Consider the following 14,091-nt stretch of genomic DNA (forward strand, 5'->3'; position numbering starts at 1 on the left):
GTTAGGCAGAAGTAACGGTCAGTAGTATGATTTGTTGGTTCTCTCCATTTCATTGGGATGTCGAATCGTAAATGTTTTCTTTTTCCTGTAGCCCAGTTCAATAATATACTTCTACAATTTTCGCACACTACACCAGGAACCCATTTTTTATCAAGGTTTGTTACCGATTTGAAAATAATGGTGCAAGGCTCGTTTTACGTGATTCAGTGAGTGGTCTCTTTTTTTTGACAAAATAATTTGACCACAAACATGGCAAAAGTTATTTGGGTTTAATTTACACTGCCTTGATGATATTTTAAAAATGTTGGAATAACACTTATACGCAATAAAAACAATCTATAAACTCAGACATGGCTAACAAGGTAGCTTACTTTTTTTTTTTTTTTTTTCCACAGGAGAAAATCGCCGGATCCCCACCCGCGCGGCAGGTGGGGTATGTGGGAGTTGAACCTCACTAAAAACTCCTGCCGCTCACAACCGGCGCCCTACCTCGGACCGGGCCGGAGCCCAGTCGGGGCTATTGAAACGGCGGGACAGGGTTGACGCAGAGCACATTACATCCATCCCACCGTCCCACGGACGCCGGACCGGTGGCCGCCAGCGAAACGACCACCGGTTCCCTCGTTCAGCGGGCCGAGAGCCCGCTTTGATGGCGCCGCGTTACACCTTCCCCCAGAGCGGTCGGGGGAACGCGGTCTACCATCACCCGGCTTCCTATTGCGGGTGAGCGTGCAGAGCACGCCACCCCTCGTCTGGGTCCCTCCCCGCACAAAACGGGTGGGACCCCTAGCTCTTAGGGGGCCAGGTCACGGATACGACCCCGGTCCCGACCCCCTGCTCGGCGGCGGCGGGTTTCTGCGTAGTGAGGAGAGCTTTCCCTCACTCGCCCCGCCGCCTCCTTCTGCGAGATGGTGCACTCGCAGAAGTCGAGCATAGCCTTCCATGACTCATCGCTGCCAAGCATCGACGCCACGACGCCAGGCAGCGACAAGTCAGGTCCTATCTTTGCGACCAGGACACGGCGCTGCACCTCCCAAGCGGGGCAGACAGCGAGCGTATGCTCCGCCGTGTCCAGGTCGTGTCCACAATGGTGACACCTCGTCGTCGGCTCAGCCCCTATCCGGCGCAGGTACTTCCCGAAGCATCCGTGCCCGGTCAGCACCTGCACCAGACGAAAGGTGAGACGTCCCTCGCCACGATTCACCCAGTCATCAAAGACCGGGTAAACCGCCTCGACGGTCCGTAGCCCCCACGTGGGGTTGGCCAATCGCCTCGACCACGACTCGAGCACGGACCGCCGAGAATGGGCCTTCCGCGCCCGCAGCTCACTCTCGGGGACACGCGCCACGCCCCGAGCACGAAGCTCGCTGCGCCACCGATAGTCGGCAGCGAGCGACTCCGCCTCCAGCTCCCATGGCGGCGTCCCCGCCAAAACACACGCCGCCTCGAAGGAGACGGTGCGATATCCGCGGATGACCCTGATGGCAACGGTGCGCTGCGGCCGGCGCAGGAACCGAGCCATAGTGGCCCGGTTGCGCGGCTCAGCCCACACAGGTGCACCGTACAGGGCCATCGATCGCACCACCCCCGCGTAGAGACGGCGCACAACCTGATCCGGTCCCCCAATATTCGGGAGCAGCCGGCTCAAAGAACCGGCCGTCCCCATCAATCGGGGGACCAGCTCCGCAAAGTGAGCACGAAAGGCCCACCGGCTGTCCAACACGAGGCCGAGGTACTTCAACTGCACCCCGACCCCTATCCGGACGCCTCCAACCACGATGTGGGTGTCAACGGGTGGCGCCCTCCGCGGCCCGTGAAACCACAGAGCCTCGGATTTATTGAGCGCCACGTCGAGACCCAGCCTCCTTATCCTTCCGACGACGAGGGCCACTCCCGCTGTGGCGAGACGGGCAGACTCCCTAAAATCATCCCCCCGGGCCACGACCAACGTGTCGTCCGCGTAACAAATAACGCGGAGGCCCGGGAGGAGGGCGCCCCTCAGCACCCAGTCGTACCCGATATTCCACAAGAGGGGGCCGAGAACCGACCCCTGCGGAACACCACGCACGACCGGAAAACGATGAAGGGTCCCACCGTACCCGGTACATACGACCGACCTGGCCCCCAAATAGGACCCAACCAGCCGGCGGAGGTAGAGGGGCACTCCATGCCTCTCCAGTGCCCCCCCTATCACGGTCCAGGGCAGAGTGTTAAATGCGTTGGCGATGTCAAGAGACACCGCCAGCGCCACCCCACCCCGAGAAACGGCCTCGTCCGAGAGGGACCGCACGCGAAGAATTGCATCCACGGTCGAACGGCCCTCCCGGAAGCCGTACTGCTCCGCCGACAGGTCAGGCCCCACCCCGACCAGGTGCCGAACGATGCGGGCAGCCAGAATACGTTCCAGCAATTTTCCCGCCTCGTCCAGCAGCACGATAGGACGATACCCGGCGGCTGTATCCACCGGGCGCCCCTCCAACAAGGTAGCTTACTTAGGTGAATTCTGGTGAATGTGTTTATATCAAAAACTTGACGTGATACAATTATGAGACATATATTTTTGTAGTAAAGGGGTCGGTAGAAAACACACACAATATGAATTATCTTTGGGTGAAAGAAAAACTTTTTTTTTGTAAAGCAGTGTAATCAAAGGCGTTAATCTTAGGAACTACTGGTCTGATTTGAAAAATTATTTCAGTGTTAGATAGCCCATTTATTGAGGAAGGCTGTAGGCTGTATACATATAATAAAGAATGTTTCAAAATCGTTTTTTTCTTCTTTTCGAGAGCTTCCGCTGCGTGTGCTGCGGAAACGGTTAAAGTTTCACTAAAATAATTATGACTGAATTGTTCCCCTTTACTAGTTCTAAAAAAAAGTCCGCGATAGCCTATGTTTGTATTTTAAGGTTGGCTCACTATAAGGTTTTTCATGCTAACTACATTTGTTCTAAAATTGTTTTAAAAAATATTTGTGAAGGTGTTTTTATGAAGATGATATTAATCCTTATCCAAATAAATACGTTATTTAATTTAAAAGTAATTTGCCCTGTATATCATTTGATTTCAATGAGTATCTTATAAGATATCGCAGTTTTAAAATAAAATCGCAGCAAAATAATGATCAAGCGCGTATAATAATGATGTAATAACTATGGCCGGTGCGCGGCTGCGCAGAATAAGCAGAATAACAAGAAATACCCAAATCACTTCAAGATAGGCTTTGAAAATTGTAGATTTTTCTCGATTTCTCCAGGATCCCATCATCAGATTCTGATCCTAATGATTACAGGACCATTCGGGAGGTCTATCCTTTCGAACAAAAAAAAAAGAAAAATAATTATCAGAATCAGTTCAAGCAAATCGGTGAACATACATAGATAAAAAATGGTGGTCGAACCTCCTCTCATCATCAACCTCCTCTTTTGAGGTCGGTTAAAAAGCGTGACTATGGTACCTTAAATAGCTCCTTAACATTCTATTACTCAAAAATATTTTCACCTTCGACGTAAATGAAGTCGCGGGTAAAATTATTCCAAAGTAACTATTCCACGCGAACGAAGTCGCGGGCAAAAGCTAGTCTTATGATAAACGAGCAGATAAGTAACAATTCATGTAAATGTAATTTGACGTGGATGTTTATTTTAGGAGAACGATTCATTTCACGCCGTAAATCAGAGTTTCTATTAATGTCGTGGTTTTCTTTAAAACATAAAAATAAAATTTGAAAAGAAATATGTTGTATGCGAACTTACTCATAAGCGACATACTTACACGCCACGTTCAAGTGATGGCGACGAAGTCGTCATTGTTTAAACAAGTGTAATATTACAATATATTTTATCTAGGATGTAATTTGAACATATGCAACGATAATATTTTACTGAACGGTTGAATAATTATTTTTGAAAAGTTTTTTATTATATTTTTATTATAGACTAGCTGACCCGGCAGACTTCATAGTGCCTTAATCGATAAATAAAAGACCTAAACTATTGTATAAAATAAACTTAAAACAAACCGTCCGTCCTTTTTTTTTTTTTTTTTTTTATGATTAAAGGTTTACTGGTGGCCCGAAGGCCTTTCCAGTTTCACCAGGACAGGTGGGCGAGCAAAGGCTCAGCCAAGAGGGGTGGGATTTGCTAACAACTGCCCGAGCGCCTCCGAAGGAGACCTAACAACTCAAGAGCAATTGTTTCGCGAATGAATCTACTACCGGATCGGAATCGCGACCCGCTGAGAAGATCCGGCGAGAAACTCAGCGGGCTGATCCATGGGTTAGGTTGCACGTCGACCTCTTTGTCGAGTTCGACGAGTACGGTTACCGGGGTCCCTAAGCCTGCCCCTAGTATTAGAGCTGAAGGCATCTAATGCAAAGGTTATTGGATCTGATGGATCCGTAAGGACGTGTCTAGGGCGTCGACGGTGACTGGCTCCTGCATGATCAGGATTCGGGGAGTAGTCAGCGGCGGCAACGATAAGGCGATTATCATGACGCATAGCCTTATCGAAGTATCGTTCCGACGCTGACTTCATGTATTTCCGAATTGATTCGAGGCCCAGGTCGTCGTGTAGGTCAACGTTCCTCACGAACCACGGAGCCCCGACAGCTAACCTGCAAAAGCGGGATTGTAGGGATTGGAGGGTGTCTATGTGTGTGCGGGCCGCGTGAGCGAACACCACACTCGCGTAAGTCATGACGGGCCTTATGCAAGTTTTGTAAAGTGTCACCTTGTTCCGAAGGGACATTTTACTCCGCTTACAGATCATGGGGTAGAGTCTACCGAGAATAAACGCGGCACGGTCACGGACTGATTTTATATGCGGGCGGAATGTCATCGATGCATCCAGGGTAACGCCCAGGTACTTGACCTTCCTGGCCCAGGGTATGGGTTGTCTAAAGAGAGTAATCGGGGGTGTGAGATTCCTCCTCCTAATCCGGGAGGAAATCCGTGTGGAGCTTCCCCTCTGAAATAGCACCGCAGTACTTTTCGCTGGGTTGATGTCTATGCGCCATTTTCGGAACCACTGTCCTAGGGCTAGGGCTGCACTCTGAAGCTTCTTCGCGATTAGGGACTTATTTCTACTAGAATAGTAAACAGTCGTGTCGTCGGCGAATAAAGCTAAATGGGTCGGCGGCGACCGGGGAATATCGTTGACGAATAAGCTAAATAGGAGGGGTGAGAGGACAGAGCCTTGCGGGACTCCAGCTGTGAGAGGTCGTGGGGAGGAGCGGGTTCCCTCGACTCGATATCGAAAAGAGCGGTTCGACAAGAAGTCCCGTATGATGAGCACGAGACTATCCGGCACGCCCATGTTGAATAGTTTGAAAATCAAACCATTGTGCCAGACTTTGTCGAACGCTTTTGCGACGTCGAAGAAGAGAGCTCCCGTGTATAACGGTTTTGGTCGATTAAGTCCCACAAGAATGTGCTCCGTGAGGCGGTGCACCTGTTGAACGCATGAGTGATTTGTACGGAATCTGAATTGTTCATCGATAAGAATGCCCTTGGATGAGACGAAGTCTCTGAGGCGTTTGTAGAGCAGACGCTCATACAGTTTGCCTAGAGACATGAGGAGGCTAATCGGGCGGTAGCTCGTCGGATGATTTTTTGGTTTACCGGGTTTATGTATGCCGATAACGTCCGCTTCTTTCCACACCGCGGGAAAGATACAGTTCGCCATAGCGGCATTGAAAATAGATGCCAACATCACGATGAGTTGGACGGGTAGAAGTTTAATAACGCGGTTGGATATACCGTCGGAACCGGGAGCCTTGCGAGGACGTAGGTCTTTGATCAAGTCTTTAACTTCCATCGGGGTGACGGGTGGTAACGCATCAGAGGGTGGCAAGGAGGCTCTGCGTTCTACCTCACTGTCTACTAATTCTACATGAACAGGGTCCACGGATTGAGTGCTGGGCGTGCACTGGGTTTGCAATGTATCGGCCAGCAGCTCTGCTTTTTCGTCATCATCGAACGCCGCGAGTCGGCCTGAGGGGCCTACGAGGGGGGGCATAGTTACTACCGTATCCGATTTGAGAGTACGAGCTAAGCGGTAGTAAGACCTTTGGGAGGGCGCGAGTCCTTCTAAGAAATCAGACCATCTGGCATCTCGGACTTCGGCGATGCGAGACTTTACGTCGCGTTGTAGGGCACGCATTCGAATACGATTTTCCGCGGTAGGATACCTGTCGTAGGCGCGTATCGAGGCGTTCTTAGCTCTAAGGAGTTCCCTAATATCGTCGGACAATTTGAAGCGGTGAAGGAAGTCCTCCGCTACAACTTGTTTCGATGACCTATCTAATGTCGAGGTGATGTGTGACGTTAAGATGTCTATGGCTTCAGCGGTATCCTGAGGAGACGGGATAGAGTCCGGGTTAAACGGGAGCGATGGTGGATCAGATTCAGCCAGGCTGATGCCCAGCGTGTGCCAATCCACCACAGTCCTCGTGATGGGAACGGAATCGGGAGCGCGACCGAGCTTCATAACGACGGGACGGTGGTCTGAATCTAACTCTGAAACTACTTCGATCGAGTGTAAGCGCAGAGTTACGTTTTTTAATAACGCTATGTCGAGTATATCCGGGCGATGCGCGATATTTAGCGGGTAGTGAGTCGGGGTTAGCGGAGCGACGATATCGAAGGCGAGATCATCGACTAACGCGTCAAGCCGCCTGCCATTCGGGGTTGTGGTGTGTGAGTTCCACCTGATGTGTTTACAATTTAGGTCGCCCGCCAGAATGACAGAGCTCCCCATACCGAGCAGCGCCTCGATATCACTGCTTAGAACGATCTTATCCGGTGGAAGATAAACGGACGCGATAACGATCGGCGCGTGTCCCGTCAGTGAGATTCGGCACACTGATGCTTCGATATTAGCGAGCGCGGGAGGATCGAGCGGGACGCAATGCAGGGCTCTTCTATAGTAAATGACGGTACCACCACCACGGGCAGAGAGCCTGTCGTTCCTGACCATGTTATAGTTCGCGATTTTAGGGTCACGGCGCGCGGGCTTAAGTAGGGTCTCCTGCACTAAAAAGATATCAATTTGGTGGTCACGCAAAAAGTCAGAAACCTGATCACGTTGATTTGCGAGACCGTAAGCGTTAAAAAATCCTATCGTTACGGATAGGGGCTTTATTCTACTTATATACGCCATTGATTACCGGCGGAGTGAGGGGAGGACGTACGTATTTAATGACGCGTATACGTCGGCGTATTCCTGCACAACGGCGATAAAGTGTTGTGCAGTGGAGGCAGCGCGAATGGCGTCGCCCAAAGCGTTGACGCGCTCAAAGTTGATCGACTGAAAGAAGTCGATCGCTAAAGCGAGATTGTCGGACGCGGTCGGAGGGCAAGTCGCGGGAGAGGGACGAGTCGCGGGGGCGGGACGAATCGCGGAGGAGGGAGTTGTAGCCGTGTTCGTGTACGGCAGCGGTTTTGCCCAGGCCGAGACACTGGGCACCGCCGCCGGAACGAACGCTGGCTTAGCCTGCGACGCAGAGGGTGCCGAGGCTTTGATGTCTGGGCCGGAAGCTCGGAGGCGGTTTTGGCGGGCGACGCGGCGATTTATTTTAGGGGCTCGGGGGCAACCACGGTAATTCGCGGGGTGACCCTGTGTTCGACACAGGACGCAGCTAGGCGGTTCCGTCGCGGTTTTTTGGTCGCGAGCGCAGAGGGCCGTGGCGTGATCGCCCAAACACTTAACACATCGGGGGCGCGCGTGACAGTTACGGGAAGAGTGCCCGTACAATTGACAGTTATGGCACTGGCTAGGAGTGCCTTTTTTATGGGGGGCTTCGACAGCGATACCAGAGAGCCTACAGACGGTCTGTGTGTTAAAGATTTTCTTACCCTCGGGGGTAGGCTGGAGAGCGACTAGAACCATATTATATGGCTCCCTACCGCGACCGGTGTGCATACGGTGCACAGAATTCACTGGTAGGCCTTGTTCTAACAGGTCGGCTTTTACGAGCTCTACATCTAACTCTTTAGGGATTCCGCGTATTACAACGCGGAGTTCGCGCTCCTCCTGGAGCGTATACGTATGGAAACTTATACGCTCCTTACGGAGGTAAGAAGAGAGGGCCCTATGGTCGTCGGGTGTTTGAACCTTAATTTGAATGCCGTTCGCGAGGTTACGGGCATTCGTGAAATTTATATTTTTGGCCTTAAGGGCCAGGCAAACTCGATCCCAAGCTGCCTTCTCCTGAAGGATAACCGGGGGAGGGGTCTGGGTTTTATTTTGTGCCACCGGACGCGGCGACGGAGTGGCACGGGCTGGGGGCGCAACGGGAGTCTGAGGGCGGGGGCGCGACGCGTTCACGGCTTTGCTAATTTTAGCGGCCGCGGGAGCTCGAGACTCCGCGGCACGCTTCTTACCCTTCTGTACCAGGGTGAATCCATCCGTCGATGAGGCGGGGGCGAGGTCGACCTCCATGTCCGAGTCAGAGTCGGAGCACGAGGAGGCGGGTGCAGGCGACCTACGAGCAAGTGTAGGTGTTTTAGAGGGCGCGACGGAGGCCGCGGATGATCGCTCAGCTGAAACGATGGTCACGGCGGACGACGCAGCAGCTTTTCTCGCCAGTATAGGCGACACGGGAGCGGCAGGCACGACAGAGGCTGCGGTGCTCAATGCAGAAGCTCTGCACGCAGGTACAGGCGACGCAGGAGCAGCGAGCGCGGCGGAGTCCTCGAGAGGGCTCGCAGTGTGATTGGCCTTGAAGGCCAAAAACTCCGAGGCGAGCTGTGGGTGGCGAAGTCGGAGGAATTCCGCGAATACAGCGTCCATGATCGCTGAGTACCCAGGTGGGGCGGCCCCGGGTCTTGAAAACACTCGCCTTGCGGCGAGGCCCCAACTTCTCGGACCTGAGCGGTTCTATTGAACACAGGTGGCAATGCGGCGCGATTACTACAGGACAAAGAAAAAGCACAACAAAACAGAAATTACGAAAAGAAACAAAACAAATAAAAACTTGCAGGAAACCACTTTGTCGGCAGATGTACCACGAACACAGAAACAACAAAAGGAAACAAAACAAATAAAAACTTCCAGAAAGAGCACTTAGTCGGCAGATGTACCACAAACACAGGCCGCGCGAACAATGGCCGGGCTAACAAAAGCCGGGCGAACAAAGACCGGGCGATCGAGTGGACGATGAGCACGTCCGCACGTGACGGGTGCCTCTATCGGAATGACCGTCCGTCCGACGGGGGACACATCAAAGGAAAAACAAAATTGTTATTTTTATTTCTTTCCGAGCATTTTATATTTATCTACATTTTGAACCTTCCCTGGACTTCCACAAATAATTCAAGACCAAAATTAGCCAAACCGGTCCAGCCGTTCTCGAGTTTTAACGAGACTAACGAACAGCAATTCATTTTTATATATATAGAAGATAGAATATGGTGATGGAGCGTACTGCGCTTTGAATGAACGCCGGACTATCTCGTTTGCTAAATAGGACAGAGATTATGTAGATCATTCAAAAAAACAGCTAAGAACGAAACCATGCAATTTTGAGTATCTTTGGAATAAAACCTGAACTTTTATTTTCCACACCGTTTTTTTGTCATTTCAAGAAAAAGAAGTAGGCTATTGTTCATGGCACACAAAACTAAAATTTTATTTACTAATATAAGTTACATCTCTGACCCTAATAGTAGCCTTTTTCAAGAATTTTCACGGCAGAAATAGGCAGGGTGGTGGTACCTACCCGTGCGGACTCACAAAAGGTTCTACCACCAGTTGAAGAGGTCCTACCACCATTTAAACTATATCTGCAATATAGTTGAGAAGAGCACCAATGTTCTACGCGCAGCTCCGGTGTTGAATGGGGTTCACATCCCTACAGCCAGAAGCTTCTTTATAACGCCTGAATTAGAAGCCACTTTGACCATGGTTGCTTGTTTTGGAGCCATGTAATAAAACGACACTTACAACTCTCAACTGACCGTAAAGTCTAGATACTGGTGTCATAAAACTTTACCTCCTCTTGTCAACTCGTATAAGAAACTGCAAAATTTGACTTTTCTGATTTCTCAAAATACCCACTCTTTCTTTTCTCTTTTGACTATCATGTATTTCGTCCCACTACCTTTTTGAATATTGGGATCCATAAAGACTCCCAGGGGCAAATTTACAATTTCAAAATGTAGTCCAACTACAATGGCCTAATCATTATCCTCTATTCACTGATCTAAATTATCCCAAAACGGTCCTGTAGGTGCTGCGGTATGGATCTCTAAGCTTAAAATCTCCTTAAAATACAAACTCCCTCAGGCCTCCCCGGTGTACTCTAATGAAACTGTTGCTCTTTTAAAAGCAGCTCTTTTTATTAAAACCCGTGGTCTAAATCTTCTATCTTCTATAAATCTATATATATAAAAATGAATTGCTGTTCGTTAGTCTCGCTAAAACTCGAGAACGGCTGGACCGATTTGGCTAATTTTGGTCTTGAATTAATTGTGGAAGTCCAGAGAAGGTTTAAAAGAGAAGGTTTAAAAGAAAAGGTTTTAATGAAATAAAAATAACAATTTTGTTTTTCCCTTAATGTGTCCCCCAAAAGTTTAGGTCTTTTATTTATTGATTGAGGCACTATGAAGTCTGCTGGGTCAGCTAGTAACTCAATAATTTTTCGGACTCCTTAAGCTGTCTTAAAGACATAATTAAATTTCCATCGCATTCAAAAGTCAATTATGAAATTTTATTAAAAATTAAAGAAACTGTTTCGATGTCACTGCTCCGGAAGTGATGTCACTCTCGTCTGGATCCCGAGTCATAACGGAATTAATGTAAAAGAATTTGCTGACTCCTGTGCCAAGGAGGCTGTTGTCATGGGCTGTAACAAGTATAACAAAATTTTTCCTCGAGATTTACATTCCCTCGCAAAACCTGATATGCTTCAATCTTGGAATGAAAATTGGCAGATTTCTCGTCAGTCAGTAGGTACGCATTATGGTAACTTGCAACCGAGCCTTCCCTCTAAGCCCTGGTATTCCCCCACCGCCATCTCCCTAAAGAATTGTCTCAGCAGCCTGTTTTTCTTGTCCAAATTAGAGTCCGAGACCATTCTCTTTGTGAGTGTGGATTAGATGAGAGTACCCTATCGCACATTTTCTTCGACGCCCCAATATCGTGTCTCCTCTTTATGATATCCTTCCAAAAGACATCCCCCGGCCTAGTAATATTAATTCTCTAATAACTTTAGTATATTCTAAAGATTTAAATATTCTATGTAAATTTTTGTCTACTAATAATATTTATCTTTAAAGTAGTTAGTCTTACATACATATTTGTTTGTACTGTTCTTAAAATAATAGATTCGCGTATGGAAAAAACTGATCAAATTTATTTGTATTTAGATAAAAAAAACAAGCACCTGTCATATTTGTGCATACTGTGATAATAGCAAAATCAATGCTTAATAAGTAGGAACCAAATGTTTGTATAAAAAAATATAAAATTTTCTACACTGTCACTATAATCATTACAGATTGCTTTACAAGAAGTATTTCGTGAGATTATTAGATAAAAACGACCTCATAATATATGTGTTTGCGTAATTCATTAAAAATAAAAGACCGAAATCAGATATAATAATAAAAATTGTCATCCAATACATATTATTTTGATTACAAGATTAAATTTTCTACACTGTCACAATAATCATTACAGATTGCTTTACAATGAGTATTTCGTGAGATTATTAGATTAAAACGGCCTCATAATATATGCATTTGCGTAATTCATTAAAAAATAAAATCCAGAGTCGTAAAATCACCCCATGATAATTCCGATTAATAATTAGTTAATAACGTTGAATTATTATGAAATTGCATTAAGTTTATCTCTAAACGACAGCAAATTCACATACATAATATAAATCTTACGAAAAACTCATGTGTCCATAACTTTACGTAGTATTTCTGAAAATTCCAAGCTTTAAGTTTACGATTTAAAACTATACACAAATTTTGACTACCATTTTTTTGTATTTAAAAATCATTTACATGTTCGGTTTTTTTTCTCTTAAACTTTCTAAGAACGCGGCTCTTTTTATTGGATCCTAATTAGCAATTGTTTCATTTAAAAAAAATATTAAAAAACAAATTATAAAAAATTACAGGAGTCAGAAGTTAGCCATTAATACAATTAAAAAAAAATCCCTACCTATGCTTATAGCCTTAAGGGGCTATTTCAGCTTCACCCTAACGTGTAGTTGACCTCATGCGGCTCAAACCGTCAGTGTTGCTAACACTAACCCTGGAAAGGGCAGTGCTTCGCAGTATCTACCACCGGATCGGAAACTCGGTGGGCTGTGTCTATGGGCTAATTTACTCGTCGAGCCCTTCGTCGCGAGCGCCGGCTCGGCGAGGACGGTGACCGGTGCTTGAGTTACCTAAAAGCATCGTTAATGGATCGGGAGAATCCGTAATGACCCGTTTATTCACATGCGTGCACACACTGAGATTTTCATAGCGATTCATAGTGAACATAGACGTATTTAGCAATTAATCATTATAACTTATGTTTTTTTTTATTACAGTCCATTATCTCATTAAACAACCTCTTAACCATGTTAGTTGCATTGCCGTTGTCAGAAAGACCGCCTATCCGTCGATCATGATAAAGAAACTGCAGAATACACGTAGACTAAAAAGTACTTGTTTGATTGATTGTAAAGTACCTTCTACTGCATTCGTATTCTATTGTTTCTCTAAATATTTTTTTTATTCCCTCTGTTGATGACCCGGTTGAGTTATTTATCTGTAGAGTCTCATGGAAAGCTTCTTGTAGTTTGTGGGTTTTTTGGAAGCAGAGACGCTTGTCTCCGTCTGCCAGTAATATATTCTTAAGAAAGATGTCCTATGGCGCTGCTGTAATGTAAGCTTTCTTTATTTTTCTTGGCGAAGATGTGTTAATACGTAATTCCGTGATTTTCTTAGTCTTAAGCATTGATTGGCTTCACGATTACAAACTTTTCATATGATATTACACTAACTACTCTACATACATTTTTTTATTGACAAATTGAACTTAACAAAGCAGCATACCATTTGAAATTAGTTCAACACTTTTATGTTCCGTTACACACGAATCTCAAGGTTAGTAATGTACATCATTAGGTATACCTGACCTGTCCTAATCCAATTAAAGTATATGCCATTTTGATACTCTTCCCTACTGGTGTTCGATCGTTTTAAATACAACATTATTTTTATGATATCATACCACAGCCACCACGGCACGTCCGACGTCCGTCAGAGAAACTCGTGCAATAAAATTATTTCGACGAATTTCTCTGGTTTTTTAAAGTATTGTAGCGAAAAATCGCCATAATTCTATGAAGGACGTTTGCAGAAAAATTTGAAAATTTGCTAAATACAATTTTGTTTTTGGAAATAGCAGATCAATCACATTTAAATTGGGACTAAGTCCTGCATGTATACTTCACAATTAACGAATCTATACTTTTCTCAAATTTCCAACCGCCAAAACTTTGAGGTTTGTTCATTAACATTAGAACCGATTTATATTATTTTTATTTACTATTTATCTTTATTAACAAAACCTACTGAGGTTGTTTTATCTTGAAAATTGTCAAATTGGTCGAGCCGATCTCAACTCTTGTATTTACATCAAATTTAATTCTTACTAATTAGAAAAGTTAATAGATCTGCTATAGGTAAAGATGATTGTAATAACATTTATCATACGTCACATTAACTACTACTGTATTATTTATTAATTACTTAAGCTCTATAAGCGGGTCATTTCTTAAGCTTGTGCAACAAAAAGAGCATAGCTATAGTTAATCAATGGACTGCAACCAAATATCAATTACCAATTAAGCATTGGCCAAAATCACAGGTACCCGGTGCACATAAGCAATCTTCGATATGAAAATAACTATATTCAAAGTAATGAAGTAGTACCTACTCTGCAAAAATATTTTTTTGCTTTGAATACGTACTAATTTATTAAATTAATAATTTTTCTCTACGGAAGGATAACCGTGATCGAATGAATAGCCCTGCATGAAGCAGCAATTTTCGCTGATCTAAATTATTTCTAAGCAAATCAAACT

Source organism: Bombyx mori, chromosome 5, assembly GCF_030269925.1.
Source record: "Bombyx mori chromosome 5, ASM3026992v2".
Taxonomy (NCBI): Eukaryota; Metazoa; Arthropoda; class Insecta; order Lepidoptera; family Bombycidae; genus Bombyx; species Bombyx mori.